This window comes from Plecotus auritus (assembly GCF_963455305.1).
Source record: "Plecotus auritus genome assembly, chromosome: 1".
NCBI lineage: Eukaryota > Metazoa > Chordata > Mammalia > Chiroptera > Vespertilionidae > Plecotus > Plecotus auritus.
In genome coordinates this window covers 98,124,486-98,137,411 of record NC_137770.1, presented here as the reverse complement: position 1 = coordinate 98,137,411, position 12,926 = coordinate 98,124,486, and the positions used below count along the sequence as shown (strand labels likewise).

At 40.3% G+C, this 12,926-nt stretch overlaps 1 protein-coding gene across 4 annotated transcripts in view; it reads right to left on the bottom strand.

Moving 5' to 3' along the window:
* MIPOL1 (mirror-image polydactyly 1) overlaps positions 1-12,926 on the bottom strand; it is a 357,237-nt gene that overhangs the window by 297,267 nt on the left and 47,044 nt on the right. The gene's annotated exons all lie outside the window — the stretch shown is intronic.

Genomic DNA, 12,926 nt, shown 5'->3' with positions numbered 1-12,926 from the left:
TGAATGCCAGCAATTAGTAAAATGTAATCCCATTGCACAATCATTTTAATGCTTTTAGCACTCAGAAAAGTAAACACCAAATTAATACTGCTCAAGCCATATCAGATCCTAGTTGGAAGCAAGCAATTATAGTTCAGCTCCTCAGGTGTAATTAAATGATTGGAATGATTTAGTTCCATAAATGCAAGTTAATTCATAAGCAAGCAACAAATATACTGGGAGTAATTACAAGAAACATTGACAGTCTAAGCAGGGCTAATTCTTTTGTGAGACTGACATAGTAAAATGCTGCCCTCTGCTGGGCATATAAATGAATATGTCAGATCTAAAAACAAAACCATCCCCGTCCAAAACCTAACTTTTAAAAAGCCACTAGAAAAAATCATAATAGCCAATATAGCAATTTGATTTTACTCTTTATACAAAAATTTTAATGTATGCATTATATTGTGGTAATTTCTACACACCATGGTAATTAATGCTTTTTCCAATCAAACTCTGAATATGAGTTCCCAAACATACCAGGCTACACCTACATGTCTAGTGAAACTAAATCATTCATTGTAACTTTGACAGACTGCAAGTGAAACTTCTAGTACCCATCTGGACTGCCAGGCCAATGATTATATTCTCTTATAGGTGAACCCTAAGTGGACTGTTACAGGAAATAAACTATGCTTTTATAAATACTAAAATTCACACACAAAAAATCTCTGGAAATTATTAAAATACTCATTATTCTGACTATACATAATGGTCTAAAATTAATTTTTTAATGAACTTAAATAAAAAAATAAAAACTATAACACTGGCATACTGTCATTATAAGCATATTAAAAAACATAAAGAATAACAGGTAGTATAAAAAATAAAATGCATCTCAGTTTTACTTAAGCCATCCCTAACTTTTTACTTTCTTAGGCTAAAATACAGAACAAATTTACTTGTACCCAACTCAGATGGTTCTTAACTAATCTTCTCACACTAAACTTCAAGCAGTTTTTTTATTATACATTTAAGTTATGCTATAATCAATAAGTCTGTGTTAACACATGTATTTGAAGCACTAAATCCAAATCAGAATCACCCTAAGACTTTCTGCAAAATTGAACATATTCTCAAATATTACCAATAACACAGCAAATGTTTAAGTCTCCAATAAATGTAAATGATACTTGCAGAGAATGATGTTTTAACACCACCAATATTTGGGGGTAAGACAAGAGCACTATCACCCTTCTAATATGCTTTCAAACGCACTATAATAACCATATTCTAAGTCATAGCCTATGCAAACTATACAAATAAAATAAATCAAAATATTAAAAAGTCCTACCACTAAGTTTAAAATGTACAGCACATTTGCTTTGCCCTTGATGTCACAGTCTTATTTTTCAATTCATATCCTGTACACTGTAAGTTAATTGCTTTTGGAAAGTACTTATTATTCATGTAAAAATTAATGTGCCAATGTGTTTAAATCCTCTTAAATGACCATTCGTGCATCTTTCTTATTTAAGTACCAATGAAATCTGTCGAAAGACATCAATGTAAAATTATCACAAAGAAAATTCTAATAGAGATTTTTTTATGCTAACACAAGATTTTCATATTCACTAACTTTACTTAAATTCCATTAATTTTTTAAGATACTTTTAATAAATTCGCCAAGTAAAATTTTTGGGCCCCATAGTCTGTCATTTGTGTTCCAGCTGACATTATGAATATTAATAACAGTGTTATCCTGATTAAATAGGCTTCAGATGAAATCCTTGTGAATCCTATAGCTCAGACATCTCATTTTTCCAACTCTTTATGAATTTGGATTCTAACATTAAACTGGAAAAATCTTAAAAAAACAGATTTAACCATACATTTGCATAATGTCAAGCAAAAATTAGATGTTCTAATGAAGCAAGTTAATTACAACTTATGTATCTACATACTGTAATAGGTATAAAAGATTTTTGTAAATATGCAACATATTTTACACTTCTATTCATTTCAGGACAAAGGATTAAGACTAATAAAATACTAATTTGTTTTCTTAAACTCACCTTAAAGATTTTATATCAATAAGTTGTTTTGATCAAAAATTACATATTCACGTTAAAACTAGTGGGATGATTTTATACTAGAAATCAGATAAATTAGGCTTCTTAACCAAAATGCTACTTATTAAAACACAGACAAAATATAAGTTAATTACCTTACCACTATTAATGTATACCAGGTTCAAGTAGCAAAATAAAACTGATTTCCCACTAAAGTTTACTTATAAGTTGTGCTGAAAAAATTACCCATGTTAAAAAAGAAAAAGAATATTTTTAATCAATAGACAGAACATGCTATATTATTACCATCTGTTAAATTAAAATCTTCTCCATCACAGATTTCAAACCTCATTCCAAATTGTTTTTAATTCTCAAAGGAAGTGAGTCTTGTTATGTAGAAGAAAGAAAAAATAATAATTAAGGAAGCTGCATACTCCCTTCTTTCTATAGGTACATGGGAATCTGAATATACATGCCAAAATTTCATACTTCACCTTACCAAAAAACGTAGATTGCAAATTTTAAAAAAGCCTCTCTATGCAAATGTGACTTGTCTCTCCTAGCTTACTCAGCAGTAAAATACCAGTGAAACAAATTGTGTTCTTTAACCAGTCTAAAATTTCTAATCTGCCTAAAAAATTATTCTGACATTTATCTTATAAAATGAAATGCCTTTCTGATATCAGGGATTTCATTCCCCAATGTAACAATACCCAGGATTTTTTAAAACTTATTTTAAATATGAGTTGCCAGTCTTACTTTCCTCCATGAAAGCCACATTATAGCAAAGGTTTTTGGCTGACTCTGGTTAATGACATATTTTTCTAATGCCTCTTTATTTTAATTATAAATTGTGTAAACTGAATCCAATAGTGCCGAATTAGGAATCACTTGTAATACGGCCTCATATCTAACTATAAAAAAAACACAAATTTTGTTTTCCTAGATTGAGAAATGTTGATAATTTCTGCATTGAAATGATTTCATTAATAGGCCAAAGGAGAGCCAAATATTTTATCACATAACTCAACATGTACAACATATGAATATGCTCTATTGCTGGATCTTCATCTTAATAGACAAAAGTCTCTGAAACAATCACAGTCCCTGTCACATCTCTCCCCAACAGAATTTCACACACCGTGCCTCACATCCCAGCCCACTCCCTCCCTACCAAGCTCCAGACAACCCAAGTATCTCAGAGCCAGGGGAAGCAAAAAGAGGTTCAGGGAGAAGGAATGTGAATGAAAGTGGCCCCACACATCAGCTCTCAAAATTTAAAACTGCAGATACTATTTGACCCCTCACTTCCACTCCTAACAGTATTTAGAAAAATGTGTAAAACATTTAACATATATTAAAGCAGTATTTACATGAGAGAAACTACTCATGCTCTAGACACACTGTACTTTTTTCTGTTCACTCAACTCACCAAGTTGTTCTTGCCTCAGAAAATTTAGATTTACTATATCTCCTCTGCCCAGAATAGTTCTTTCTAGATTTCGAAACAATTTTTCTCATTTTAGACACTGCTCAAAAGTCAACCTTGATTACCCTATTAAAGTAGAAACATAACATTATCTATGCTACTGCCTTCAGGGAACTAATTTGTTTGGGGTTTATTTCATTGTATTTTATACTACTCAGTATGTGTGTATTGGGTAGACAGGCAGATATATGGATGGACAGATGACTAGCAGAAAAACAGACATAACATAAATAAATGTTTATCAATAGAATACTGGTAGCCCTTGCCGGGTGGCTCAGTCGGTTGGAGTATCGCCCCTTACACCAAGGGATTAAGGGCTCGATCCCCTTGAGGGCGTGTATGGGAGGCAACAGATCAATGTTTCTCTCTCACATTGCTGTTTCTCTCTCTCTAAAATTAATAAAAAGGTATCTTCAGGTGAGGCTGAAAAGGAAAACTGTAAAATAAGTAAAAAGAGCAAGAAATATGCACTGTGGAGAAACGAAAATGGCGGCATAGGTAAACACCTGAACTTGCTGCCTCGCACAACTTCAAAACTACAACTAAAAGACAAAATGGACATTATCCAGAACCACAGGAAGGCTGGCTGAGTGGAAATTCTACAACGAGAAGGGAAGAGAAAAGCACACTGAGACTCAGAGGAGCTGCAGAAGTAAAGTGCAGAGGTACAAAAGCCCACGCATGGAGAGGGCTGGCAACTAAGTATGTGGCTGGCTTTTTCAATCCGGAGGGAAACACAAGCTCCCAACTGCTCTGAACTCCAGTTCCGGGTGAGACTCTGGGGACCCAGACTCATACGGGGAGAAACTGGACTGTCTGGCAGCGGGCACGGAACTTGAGGGCGGCTTTCTCTCAGAGGTGCTTGCAGTGATTATCAAGGGACACTGAGACCCAGGAGCCTCTTAGGGCAAGGCTGACGGGAAGTCATTGCTGTTTTCTCCGCCCTGAGACTCCGCCACATCAAGCTGTGCACAAAGTCTTTTGCATATGAATGGCATGGTCCTTTGAAATCTAAACTTACCTAACAAACTGCAGCAGAGTCAGAGAGACCCAGAACATCCAAAAGAAGTCCCAAGGCCCCACAGCAGCTTGCATTGCTTCACAGCTGGGCCTCATCTGGGCACCTCCAAAACCCAAACCAAGAGGAGGAATCTGGAGATGTATCCGAAGCTCCTGCTGGGTGGCCTCAGGCAGAGGCTAAATTAGCACCTCCTTGGAGATCCAAGAGCCAGTATACCCAGGGGTCAGAGTAGGACCATCCAGATTATAACTCCTCAGATCCGTAAGGGACACACTCAGGGGGCAGACTCAGTGAGCACCAAAGCCCCACTGAAGCAAGTCTTGCCTCATACGGGTGTCTCCAACACAGAAGTTCTCCCATTGTAGACACAGCTGATCTTCACAGCTAATTGGCCTGAAGGTCAATTCCTACCAGTGATACCAACAACAATCAAGGCTTAACTACAACAAGACTGTGCACACAGCCCACAAAGGGGTCACCAAGAGTGTCCACCTCAGGTAACTGGGGAGGCTGAGCCACTGGGCCCTATAGGACACTTAGCACACAAAGCCACTCCATTAACTCAGGGAAGCAGCCAAAATGCGGAGACAAAGAAACAGGTCACAAATGAAAGAAATGGAGGAAAGCAAACTACTGGATATAGAGTTCAAAACCACGGTTATTAGGTTTTTCAAGAATTTTCAAGAAGAGGCCGATAAATTTAGTGATACCCTCGAGGATATGAAAAAGGACCAACTACAAATTAAGCATACACTAACTGAAATAAAAAATAATATACAGAGATCCAAAAGCAGACTAGAGGATCGCAAGAATTAAGTCAAAGATTTGAAATACAAAGAAGCAAAAAACACCCACCCAGAAAGACAAAAAGAAAAAAGAATCCAAAAATATGAAGATAGTGTAAGGAGCCTCTGGGACACCTTCAAGCATACCAACATCCAAATTATTGGGGTGCCAGAAGAAGAGAGAGAGCAAGATACTGAAAACCTATTTGAAGAAATAATGACAGAAAACTTCCCCCACCTGGTGAAAGAAATAGACTTACAAGTCCAGGAAGCGCACAGAACCCCAAACAAAAGGAATCCAAAGAGGACCACACCAAGACACATCATCATTAAAATGCCAAGAGCAAAAGACAAAGAATATTAAAAGAAGCAAGAGAACAACAGTTAGTTACCTACAAGGGAGCACCCATATGACTGTCAGCTGATTTCTCAACAGAAACTATGCAGGCCAGCCGGGAGTGGCAAGAAATATTCAGTGATGAATAGCAAGAACCTACAACCGAGATTACTCTACCCAGCAAAGCTATCATTTAGAATTGAAGGTCAGATAAAGAGCTTCACAGATAAGAAAAAGATAAAGGAGTTCATCACCCCCAAACCAGTATTATATGAAAGGTATTCTTTAAAAATTACATCTGAGAGATCCAAAATGAACAAAAGGAAGAAGAAGAAAAAGATAAAGATAAAAATTATGAACAACAAATACATATCTATCAACAAGTGAATCTAAAAATCAAGTGAATAAAAAATCTGATGAACAGAACAATCTGGTAAATAGAATCAGGAGCATAGAAAGGGAGTGGACTGACAATTCTCGGGAGGGAAGGGGTGTGGGGGGTGCAGGAAGAGACTGGACAAAAATCATACACCTATGGATGAGAACAGTGGGGGGGTGGGGGTGTTTAAGGGCATGGGATGGGGGTGGGGTGGGAACCGGGTGGAGGGGAGCTATGGGGGGAAAAAAGAGGAACAATTGTAATAACCTGAACAATAAAGATTAAAAAATAATAAAATAAAAAATTAAATAAATAAAAAAGAAATATGCACTGTGTGGAAGATTCTTTCTTCAAGTATTTGTTAAGTACCAATATATTATTTGTCAGGGACTATTCTAAGAGTTAGATATAAAATGGTGAATAAGACAAATGAATTTCCTGCCCAAAATATGTCTTGAGCCAAAACAATATAGGCACGGAACATGGATAAATTAAAAACGGGGAAAAGTAAAATTATACTCACAGGTGCGTACATGATTGAACAGTATTTTTATCAAGAAAAATACATAGGAAACTACCAGTGGTAACTATGAAGAAACAGCCTAAGAGATGAGGTGGAGAAAGTGAGAGGATGAAGAAAAGCAATATTTCTATTTCATTTTATATCTATCTGTTTAATTTCACTGTTTTTACGATGAGCAGTTATTTTTTTTTAATAATTAAATCTTTATTAATAACTTTGGAACTGAACAGGAAACTGTGAAGTAAGCCACATTACATCTGAGAGGTCCAAAATGAACAAAAGGAAGTAATCTATGATTCCCTTGAAACTCTGAAAAAAATTCCCTTGAAACTCTGAAAAAAATTATTATTGACTAATTAACCTTTATAGTTAAACTGTGTATGGTTGTTTTATTGCTTGTTTGTATCCTTTAAGTACAGTTAAAAGTTCAAATCTAACTAACAAGTGGCAAGAATATTCAGAATAAAAAAGTTAAAAATTAGTGAGTTTCCTGAGAATTAAGTAAATACTTCTTAAGACAATCACATTTCTTTTTCAATTTAGGGTTATTTACAATAGTGTTACTACTTAGGATTCTAAAGTTGAAAAATCCTACATAATAAAGAGGTAATATGCAAATTGACTGTAACTCAAACACACAAGATGGCCACCACAAGATGGCCAACAGGGGAGGGCAGTTGTGGGCGATCAGGCCAGCAGGGGAGGGCAGTTGGGAGGGAACAGGCCTGCAAGGGAGGGCAGTTGGAGGTGATCAGGCCTGCAGGGGAGGGCAGTTGGGGATGACTGACTGGGCCAGCAGAGTAGGGAAGTTGGGGGCAACCAGGCCTCCAGGGGAGGACAGTAGGGGGGGACCCAGGCCAGTTGGGGGGGCAGACCTGCAGGAGAGGGCAGTTGGGGGTGACCAGGCCTGCAGGGAAGGACAGTTGAGGGGGACCCAGGCCTGCAGGGGAGGGAAGTTGGGGGGGACCAGGCCTGCAGGGGAGGGCAGTTGTGGGGGACCAGGCCAACAGGGGAGGGCAGTTAGGGGCAATCAGGCCTGCAGGGGAGCAGTTAGGCATCGATCAGGCTGGCAGGGGAGTGGTTGGGAGCCAGCAGTCCTGGATTGTGAGAGGGATGTCCAACTGCCTCTTTAGGCCTGATTCCACCAAAACGGACAGTTGAACATCCCTCGAGAGGTCCCAGATTGGAAAGGGTGCAGGCTGGTCTGAGGGACACCACCCCCCCATGCTTGAATTTCATGCACCCGGCCTCTAGTTTATAATAAAATAAGTTCTTTTACATTATAACACTATTTTATGTTTGTCACAAATAGTTCTCCTGTGTTATATGCTATAGTAATGAAGAAATTACTTTAAAAAATGAATTCCTTCCCATCAAATTAAGACAAAATAAATATTTGGTGTTTAAAATTCATGGCTTTTACACTTTCAAAACTTCAAGGGCAAAACAATATACGACTTGGAACACTGCAATAGTTTCAATGCCAGTTACAAACAACACTTTGAGAATGAAGATGGCCTACTGATATATTTTTTAAAAGTAAAACTTTAAAACTAGTATTCTTTTCAGAGAGTTAATCAGGTACAGGATTTTCTAAAATGTCCTACAACAATTTACCGTAGGCCAGTCGTTGGCAAACTGCGGCTCGCGAGCCACATGCGGCTCTTTGGCCCCTTGAGCGTGTTTCTTCCACAAAATACCACGGCCTGGGCAAGTCTATTTTGAAGAAGTGGCGTTAGAAGACGTTTAATTTAAAAAATTTGGCTCTCAAAAGAAATTTCAATCGTTGTACTGTTGATATTTGGCTCTGTTGACTAATGAGTTTGCCGACCACTGCCCTAGACCAAATTAAATTAAATCACTTAATGTAGCACAGACCCAACTGTAAAGACAAAGTCAGGTTATGGAATACTCTGACTCTCTGTAAGGAACAATCAGCCTGTTTTCTTAGATTCCTGTGAGTGCCAAGTTCTGATGCAATGACACTTTCACACAGAGGCTTTCATTTCCATACAACCAACTGAAGTTCTTAGCAAATTGAAAGTAAAAAAGTATTAGAGCAAATTAAGTCGATATATAATGACACTTGATATGAGCAACCATTTGAAACAATCAGACAACAGCTATTAGAAAATATCTTTCTAAAATAAAGTAAAAATAAACATAAATGGTCTTAATTCATACATCATAATGCACACTAACAAATTTTTATCAAAAGTCATACATATAGGAGAAACCAAGATGGCGGCATAGGTAAACACCTAAACTGCTGCCTCGCGCAACAATTTCAAAACTACAACTAAAAGACAGAACGGACACCATCCAGAACCACAGGAAAGCTGGCTGAGTGAAAATTCTACAACTAGAAGGAAAGAGAAAAGCTCACAGAGAATTGGAGGTACGGCAAAGGGTCTTTGTGCGCGCAGAGAGGAAGGGCGGCTGAGAGCCTGGCTGACTTTCTCTGGCGGAAGGGGGAAGGAAGCTCCCGACCACACTGAACCCCAGTTCTGACTGCACTGAACCCCAGTTCTGGGCGAGCCCCTGGGGACCCACGCTCTTGTGGGGGGAGTCTGGACTCTCGGGCGGAGACTCAGGAGCCGGGGAAGGCGGAGGACTGAAAGCACGTGCGTGCCAGTGCGCACAAAGGCTGCGGAGGTTGCCACAGGCTTTCCCTAGTGGATGCGAGTCAGAGGCTCCTGACTGCGCTGAGCCCCAGTTCTGACTGCACTGGACCCCAGTTCCAGGCGAGCCCCTGGGGACCCACGCTCTTGTGGGGGGAGTCTGGACTCTCGGGCGGAGACTCGGGAGCCGGGAAGGCAGAAGTCTGAAGGCGCGCATGTTCGCGCAAGGGCAAGGTTGACAGGAAGCCAAGACTGAGACTCCACCCCATCCAAGCTGAGCACAGAGGCTATTGCAATTTGGCAAGTCTAATCCAATAAGGCTGTCTCCAGAACCGAACTTCTCCCAGCATAGACACAGCTGATCCTTACACAGCCAAATGGCCTGGAGGTCAATTCTTCCCAGTAATACCAACAACAATAAAGACTTAATTACAACAAGGCTGTACACACAGTCCACAAAGGGGTGCACCAAGAGTGTCCACCTCACGTTAACTGGGGAGGCAGACCCACTGGGCCGTATTGGAAACCTAGCACACAACCAACTCAGGGAAGCAGTGAAAATGCGGCGTCAAAGAATCAGATCACAAACAAAAGAAATGGAGGAAAACAAATGACTGGATATAGAATTCAAAACTACGGTTATAAGGCTTTTTAAGAATATCCTAGAAAAGGCCGATAAATATAATGAGATCCTCGAAGATATGAAAAAGGACCAACTAGAAATTAAACATACACTGACTGAAATAAATAATATTATACAGAGACCCAAAAACAGACAAGAGGAACACAAAAATCAAGTCAAAGAATTGAAATACAAAGAAGCAAAAAAAACTCAACCGAAAAAGCAAAAAGCAAAAAAAAAAATCCAAAAAGTTGAAGATAATGTAAGAAGTCTCTGGGACAACTTCAAGCGTACCAACATCAGAATTATGGGGGTGCCAGAAGAAGAGAGAGAGCAAGATACTGAAAACCTATTTGAAGAAATAATGACAGAAAACCCCCACCTGGTGAAAGAAATAGACTTACAAGTCCAGGAAGCGCACAGAACCCCAAACAAAAGGAATCCAAAGAGGACCACACCAAGACACATCATCATTAAAATGCCAAGAGCAAAAGACAAAGAGAGAATATTAAAAGCAGCAAGAGAAAAACAGTTAATTACCTACAAGGGAGCACCCATACGACTGTCAGCTGACTTCTCAACAGAAACTATGCAGGCCAGACGGGAGTGGCAAGAAATTTTCAATGTGATGTATAGCAAGAACCTACAACCAAGATTACTCTACCCAGCAAAGCTATCATTCAGAATTGAAGGGCAGATAAAGAGCTTCACAGATAAGAAAAAGCTGAAGGAGTTCATCACCACCAAACCAGTATTATATGAAATGCTGAAAGGTATTCTTAAAGAAGAGGAAGAAGAAAAAAGTAAAGAGAAAAATTATGAACAACAAATACATATCTATCAACAAGCGAACCTAAAAATCAAGTGAATTAAAAACCTGAGGAGCAGAATAATCTGGTGAATATAATAGAATCAGGGGCATAGAAAGGGAGTGGACTGATAATTCTCAGGGGGAAAGGGGTATGGGGGGTTCATGAAGAGAATGGACAAAAATCATACACCTATGGATGAGGACAGTGGGGGGGAGATAAGGGCAGAAGGTGGGGTGGGAACTGGGTGGAGGGGAGCTATGGGGGGAAAAAGGAGAAATAATTGTAATAATCTGAGTAAAGATTTATATTAAAAAAAAAGTCATACATATATATATATATATATATATATATATATATATATATATGTGTGTGTGTGTGTGTGTGTGTGTGTGTGTGTGTATATATAGTAGAGGCCCAGTGCATGAAATTCGTGCACAGGGAGGTGTCCCTCAGCCCAGCCTGCACCCTCTCCAATCTGGGACCCCTCGAGGGATGTCCGACTGCTTGTTTAGGACCGATCCCACTAAACGGGCAGTCGGACATCCCTCTCACAATCCAGGACTGCTGGCTCCAACTGCTCGCCTGCCTGCCTTCATGATTGCCCCTAACTGCTTCTGCCTGCCAGCCTGATCACCCCCTAACCACTCCCCTGCCAGCCTGATAGATGCCTAACTGCTCCCCTGCCAGCCTGTTTGCCCCTAACTGCCCTCCCCTGCAGGCCTGGTCACCCCTAACTGCTCTCCCCTGCAGGCCTAGATTCCCCCCAACTGCCCTTTCCTGCAGGCCCGGTCACCCCCAACTTCCCTCCTCTGCCAGCCTAGTCACCCCTAACTGCCCTCCCCTGCAGGTTTGATTGCCCCCAACTGCCCTCCCTTGCAGACCTGGTCCCTCCCAACTGCCCTCCCCTGCTGGCCATCTTGTGGTGGCCATCTTGTGTCCACATGGGGGCAGGATCTTTGACCACATGGGGGCAGCCATCTTGTGTGTTGGAGTGATGGTCAATCTGCATATTACTCTTTTATTAGATAGGATAGAGGCCTTGTGCATGGGTGGGGCCAGCTGGTTTGCCCTGAAGGGTGTCCCGGATCAGGGTGGGGGTTCCCTTGGGGTGTGGGGCGGCCTTGGCGAGGGGCCTGTGTTGGTTTGCAGGCCGGCCACGCCCCTGGCGACCGAAGCGGAGGCCCGGGTATCTGGGATTTACTTATCTTCTACAATTGAAACTTTGTAGCCTGGAGTGGAGCCAAGCCTCCTGCTTGCTCAGTGATGGCAGCCATTTCTGTTGGGATTTATTTATCTTCTATAATTGAAATGTAGCCTTAAGCAGAGGCCAAGACAGGCCAGGGCTGCAGAAGCTTGGCTTCCTCCATCGCCGGGGGCAACCCTAGCCTCCTGCTCTCTCCAGCTCTGTGGCTGCCGCCATTTTTGTTGGGATTTATTTATCTTCTATAATTGAAACTTTGTAGCCTTGAGTGGAGGCCTGGGCCCGCCAGGGTGTGTGGAAAGCTTGGCTTCCTCCATCGCCAGGGAAACCCAAGCCTCCCTCCTGCTCGCTCCATGGCCGCAGCCATCTTGGTTGGGGTTAATTTGCATTTTGCATACTCGCCCCTGATTGGCTGGTGGGCGTGGCTTGTTGGTGTAGTGGAGTGATGGTTAATTTGAATGTTACTCTTTTATTAGATAGGATGTGTGTGTGTGTGTGTGTGTGTGTGTGTGTGTGTGTGTGTATGAGGCCCGCTGGTGTGGCTCAGAGGTTGAATGTTGACCTATGAACCAGAGGTCACAGTTCAATTCTCAGTCAGGGCACATGCCTAGGTTGCTGGCTTGATCCCCAGTAGTCGGGGGGGCATGCAGGAGGCAGCCTATCAATGATTTTCTCTCATCACTGATGTTTCTTTCTCTCTCTCCCTCTCTCTTCCTCTCTGAAATGAATAAAAATATATTCTTTAAAAAGTAAAAAAAAAAAGCATATACATGAGAATCAATATACTCTAATAACCAGTTATATTTCTCATTTTGAACACTTGATAGCAATTCATACATTATGTAATTTATGCAATGTTTATGTAATTTGCTATAATTATAATATCTAATCATTCCTAGTGGACAGTGCTGCATGCTAAGTATGCATTGTACTTTTTAAAATATAATGTTAAAAACTTTTTATAAAATATAATTACTAAAAACAAAATCTTTGTGAGTTAAATAAATGTTAGGTTTAAAACTCTAATTTCTTATCCTATCTAATAAAGAGGTAATATGCAAATTGACCATCACTCCAACACA